Raw genomic sequence first — 6,312 nt, 5'->3', positions numbered from 1 at the left:
CTGCAAGAGAGCAAAACACGTTTCAACTCCATGCATAAAAGGCACCAAAAAAAAGGTTGCAATTTGAAGCATGTGCGAAGAAAAATGTACTGAACTGGGCTTCATTCCAAACAAGCAGAGCTTTAGGATTTGCTTTATATAAATAGAGAGAGATACACAAATAGAGGGATGAGGAACCCATGGCCCTCCAGATACGCTTGGATTACATTTTGCATCATCAATAACCACACTGGTTGTGGTTGATGGCAGATGGAGTCCAACAACATCTGGAGGCCCACAAACTCCCCCGTCATATTCTGGCTACATAGCTATGTTTTTCTTGTGCACTTAGATGGATGCTTATTAAGGATCTAGTTATAGAGCTGAAGAGCTTTTAAGGCAGTGGTTTTCAACCAGTGTGCCATGGCACGCTGGGGTGCCTTGAATGATGGTCGAGGTGCCACAGGCAACACTGGCCTCCATCCCTCTTTCCTTTAATCCCTCCTCTGATTCCCTCTTACGTCTATGCCTCCCAAAGGTTTGTACGGCTGTTTGTTGCAGCAGCCCTAACTACAAGCTCCCAAGGTGAATGGTGCCTCTGGGGCAGGCCAGGGGGTGCTTCCCAGGCCCCTGTGGGGCAGTGTGAGGATGCACCTCTCTTTGGGGCAGGGGGACAGTTCAGAGACAAGGGGCAGCAGCTGCGGCAGCCCAGAGGACTTCCAAGGAGGGGAGGCTGAGGGAACATTTCAAGTATGGTGCTGCCTCAATTCCCTGTTCATCAATGAAGCTCACTTGTTAGCTCTGAACTCTATTCCAGCGTTTCTCAACCGCTGTTCTGTGGCACACTAGTGTGCCGCGAGACGCTGGCTGGTGTGCCGCGACGTGCGGCGACGAGAAGGGCGATTTGCATTGTCACGTGCCTGGCGGCCGCCAATAAACAACACTGATCCGCCGGAAAGCAATATTTCTCCTCCTCTTTCCCAAAGCTCAGTGCAAACGAGCCTGGCGGCCGCCAATAGACAACACTAACCCGCCAGACGGCTTGTGAAGCCTTATTACAGGAGATTGCAACCAACACAGCAATTGGCAAGTGTTTCTTACAGTCATAATTATAGTCAATATAGGGCGGCACAGAGTTAATTTTTTTAACTTTTTTAATGGTGGTGTGCCTCGTGATTTTTTTCACGGAACAAGTGTGCCGTGGCCCAAAAAAGGTTGAGAAACACTGCTCTATTCACACACATTCTCTAAGTTTCAGCTGTCTCACAGGATTGTAATTACTGTAGGATAGAATGGGAGAGGAGAGAAAATATAAAAAAAATACCTAAAGGTACGTAAACATAAAGTATGGGCCCCCTCTTATCACAGAGAGAAAACAAGGGCCCAAATTGTGAACAAAACCAAAGTTTATATGTGTTTTCTATTCCTCAGTGCTCAATGTTGTTTTTCATTGTCTTAGCTCATGGACAGAATGAGCTAAGGTGCACATTAAGGAGAAGTTTCGAGCATTCACTGTTGATGCTGGGGAGAAAGAAGTTAAAGAACCCTTTGACCTTGTCCACTGACTCACTCCCTTGTGAGAAGTTTCAGACAATGACGCTGGCCCTTCATTGCCCAATTCAAAATATGGTTCCTGTTAGTGGCATTTTCTGTCATGCAAAGCTTGAGAATGACCTTCCTACTTGGCCAGGAGTGGGAAACTTGTTAGTCTACCAAACACTGTTGGACTATAACTCCCATTATCCTTGATCACTGACCATGCTGGATGGGGTTGATTTGGAAGGCCCACAGATCCTCCCGTCCAGCTCTTGTGTAGCTAATTAACTTTAAGGTGTTTGCTCAATTTATTTTGATGGCTGGTGGCTACCACAAAGCCACTAGAATGTTTTCGTCACATCCCATGTTCCCGTGCGGGAACTGAAAAGTTAGGTATAAGTAGTTTAAATATATCCAGCAAAAGAGGGCAAGTTGAGTCCTTGCAGCTGCCTGGCAAGAAATAGTATTGGAAGTCTGCTGTTGCTTTGGAGGACTGATGCTGTGTTAAGTCTGCCTTATAGCTTCTTCCCGGTGCTAAGTTTGCATGTATGTAACAGATAAGTATCATGGGCACATTGTAAATCTCCTGTATACAGTACAATCTTCCCAAGGAAAGTGATGCAATAAAATAAATAAAGGAAAGTGATTCAATAAAAATAAGCAGCCCCATGTTTCCATCTCTTTCAAGGGATCTCTAAGGACTCCTCTCTCTGTTTCCTACATATGTATATGTTACACAGGGGAAATTAGCCACCTTCCTGCTCTAACTTCCAATTCTTTCACAAATCACTATTGTAATGCTGTACAGGATTGTCAGTTGGCAGCATGTCTCTGCATTACCGGTATGTCTTTCAATTTACCCCTTCTCAATCTCTACAAACCAAGTGGGCTTCTATTGAAACTTTAATCCAAGTCTTCTTTCAAACACACAAAAACTAACCACAAACAATCTTTCTTGAAGAATTTCCAATGAGGTTTATGAAACCTAGGCAAAAAAAGCAGCAAGAGCCAGTAGGGAAAGCTATGTGGTGGGCAAGCTGAGAAATATTAAAACAAATACAAGAAATTCAACACAACTAAGCTTCTTTGTCAACTTTATATATTTTCCTCATTTTTTTATATAATTTTAATACATCTGGCTTCATCTCTACATCGTTGAATTGAACATGAGCCCTGTTAGGGATGGGCAGATTTCAGATTTGCAGGAACTATTTGTTTTTTGCTAGAAACCTGGAATCTACCAGTTGGAACCAGGTTCAAAATAGTGGTTTAGGCAGATGAACATTTATGAGTTTGTGGGTGCCAGACTCCTCTAATCCCTGGATCCAGCAAGTGCTCAAAGCTAATCAAACCAGGTGAGCTTCCTGCTGAGGTGATCGCCTGGATTATGGGCCATTAAAACAACAAAGGAATGCCGGCTCTGTGCCAGACGCAAATGGGTGGGGCCCCACCTTCAACTCTTAAATCGTTAGGAGGACAAAGCCTGGGTTCAGAGCAGAGTTTGCTGTGATGTGACCTAGAAGCAAAGCAGCAAACAGTGTGTGTGTGTGTGTGTGTGTGTGTGAGAGAGAGAGAGAGAGAGAGAGAGAGAGAGAGAGAGAGAGAGAGAGAGAGAGAGAGAGCGCTATGCCGGATCTCTGCTTGAATCCAAGGCTTTGACAATGGGAGAAACAAAATCCTTTTGGGGTGTTAATGCTGTGAACCCCTTCATCATAGGCTCAGATAGTACCGTATATATGTGTGAATAAGCCATATATCATAAAGACACCACAAACCCTGGGAATCTCACACTGCTTGGGTGATGGGCAACACTATGCTAAGAATTAGGGTACAGGTCACACCCAAAAAATGCTTAGCCAGGAATTCGTTATTAGTATCAAAACCAAGCTAAGAAGTCCTTTCTCAGAAAAAACCTCTCCTGGTATTCCCCAAACTTTCATTTTCAGCAACTTAACTGTAGTGGGGGGAGTGGGGAGGAAAAGTTGTGGTTGTTAGGCAATTGTGAGCCAGAAACCTTTGCTTATACTGCAAATCACCCAGAGATCTAGATCTACCTTCTGCCCATCCATGCTCTCTATAAGATACCTATAAGATATAAGATAGGGCAGGCTGATAGGGCACAATCAAAATCAGATATTAGTGGAGCACAGGTTGCTAAAAGAAGACAGCAGATACTGAACAAACACCTCCAAGCATCATGTGAAGGCTTTGAGCAAAGGTGGAGAACCTTTTTCGCCAACCTGCAGGCCAACTTTGACAGATTAACAGGGCAACCCACTTGTCAATCCCACGATGTCATTATGGGTAATGGGAGAGTCCTTTGCTCCAAGCAAAGGAATAACCAGGAGCTTACAGATTAAGCTCCCCAATGTTCATTTGAAGGCATGTCTATACCAGCCCGACACCTGATGTCACATATAGGCCAGATGTGGGTGGTTTGGAGATGTCCTCGATGACCAAACTGGGTCTGGGACTCTGTGCTGGGCCCAGTTTGGTCCACCGATGGGAGCTTCACCATCTTCGGTTTAGGGATTTTTCACAAGATAGGCACCAAAACCAGAAGCAAACCAGAGCATTTTGAAGGACTCTACACCAGGCATCCCCAAACTTTGGCCCTCCAGATGTTTTGGACTACAATTCCCATCATCCCTGACCACTGGTCCTGTTAGCTAGGGATCATGGGAGTTGTAGGCCAAAACATCTGGAGGGCCGCAGTTTGGGGATGCCTGCTCTACACCATAACAAATATGAACCTTTTTCTTTAAGTAAATAAAATTCAGGAAGCAGCAACTATCAAAGATGACAGCATTTTCTTCAAAATCTTTTTAACATCATAGAATTGCAGAGTTGGAAGGGACCACAAGGTTCATCTAATCCAACCCCCTGCAATGCAGGAATCTTTCACCCAACATGGGGCTTGAACCCACAACACTGAGATTAAGAGTCTCATGATCTACCGCAGAGCTATCCCAGAAGAACTTTAGCAAGGATAATTTTATCACGATTCCAACTGTCAAATAATAAGGGCAATAACTAATGTTCTTTTAAAACATCTTTTTCCATAAAACAATTATTTAGAATCAGGTATCATAATCAGGAATGTATTTTATTTAGTCCACTCAATACTCTAAATTTATCTTGAATATCAGGCTAAGATAAAACTATATCAGGATAAGAACAGAGTGAAGCACAAATTACTATTCTGTCTCTTCCTATCACTTTTGCTGACAGCTGTTCTTTGGGTTTTTTCTCCTCTGTGCCTTGGTAGTATGACTGTTTGCCAGCACATGCTTCCACTTTCATTCATCCCTCTCAATACTCCATCAAAGCAATGCAGTCCACTACACTACACTACTAAAAAGAGGATAACCAGCCGGACAGAGGTGGCAGATCATGGTTGCTCTCTCTGGGTAGCATACTAGGAAGGACTGGTCTTCATGGTTCCTTTCTCATTGTCCCTCTTGTCACTGCAGTAGGGAGAATAAGGATTGGGATCCCTGGGCCCAATTCCCATTGGTGTGCCACTCAGAGAGAGAGGATTAGGCAACTATTCCATGCACAGGAATAGTTTAACCATTCTGGGTTCCCAAGTGGTGAGGACTGGGCAAAACCTACAGTACTGCACCCCCTAGAGAGGGTAGGAGGATTAAGGTGATAGCTCAGAAAGTGTTGCAGAGCCTCCTCCTTCCCAGCAAGCAACTCCTGCCAGGATAGCCACTATTTTCTCTGGGCATCTCAGCTGGCTCAACTTCTCTCCGCAGTGCCATCTACAGAGAAAAGTGGGCAAAGGCAACAGCAGCTAACTTCACTCTTTGACTGGGTGGTGTGGCCAGTCCCTTATCATTGCACCTCCCTACACTGCCACTCACTTCCCTACTTTGCTGGGAAAGGTAGTAGCATCAGCTGCCCTTTTGCCACCTGCCTCTGAGTGGGAAGGGCGAGGAGGGGATACTGCTGCCACTCCCTCTGGGTGACACACCAGGCAAAGGGGACTGGGCCCAGCGAGTCCAATCCTCAGCCTCTCTACTTCCAATGCCCAGAGAGAGGGAAAAGGGCAAGCAAGCAAGGAGAGGAAGCAGCGGATCATTCAACGCCACGAGGCCCGATCCTCCACAGCATGCTACTCAGAAACAAGCACGCCCGATCCGCCACTCGCTTTGATGGGTGGGGCAGGACGGGGTGGTGGATTTTGGAAAATGGGGGCTTGTTGTTGGGGGCGAGTTGCCCAGGGAGCAGCATAACCTAGAAGTGGGCTGGAGGGAAGGGAAGGAAAAGCTAAGACGCAGGTTTGCATTTCTGTTTCCTCCCCCCCCCCTCCTTCCAAGAGGGGTGGGGGACGGGAGGAAGGGACAAGCGAGCACCAGCTGTCCTGTGCCGTGTGCCTCCATCCTTCCCCCAAAGCCTCAGAGGGCGAAGCGGGGTGCTGGTGTCACCGGGCAAGGCACGCAGCCAGGCAACGGAGCCCAGCTCAGCTGCAGCTGACCCGGAGCAGCGGCCACTGGGCACCCCGGAGGCGGACAGGCCTCGGCAGCTACCCCAGGGCACCGCCACCCCCCCAAGCCCCCGTCTCGCGAGGTGCCCCGCGCCACACAGAACTCTCCCCCCGTCCCTTCTCCGCCCTAGAAACGCCGCCCGCTTCCCCCGCCACCTCACCTGCCGGCCACGAAGGGCACGCGCTCCCCGGCTGCCCTCGGCGCAGAACTTTTGTCATGAGAAACCCCAACCCGGCCCGACAACCACAGCAATCTCTCCTCTTTTTTTGTCCCCGCCCACCCTCTCGCTCGCGTCACGCGCGCT

General features: G+C 47.4%; 1 protein-coding gene across 4 annotated transcripts in view; it reads right to left on the bottom strand.

The window, feature by feature from the left end:
* PPARD (peroxisome proliferator activated receptor delta) overlaps positions 1 to 6,312 on the bottom strand; it is a 45,902-nt gene extending 39,590 nt beyond the window's left edge. For 2 of the 4 annotated variants that reach the window (XR_009557916.1, XM_060277040.1), the window contains exon 1: positions 6,169 to 6,312. The gene's annotated coding sequence lies outside the window, so the exon portion shown is untranslated. The remainder of the gene's footprint in view (positions 1 to 6,168) is intronic. The other 2 variants (XM_060277041.1, XM_035122211.2) reach the window with 1 other exon arrangement.

This window comes from Zootoca vivipara, chromosome 7, assembly GCF_963506605.1.
Source record: "Zootoca vivipara chromosome 7, rZooViv1.1, whole genome shotgun sequence".
Lineage (NCBI taxonomy): Eukaryota > Metazoa > Chordata > Lepidosauria > Squamata > Lacertidae > Zootoca > Zootoca vivipara.
Note: the sequence above shows the minus strand (reverse complement) of the source record. Positions and strands in the feature narration are given on the sequence as shown.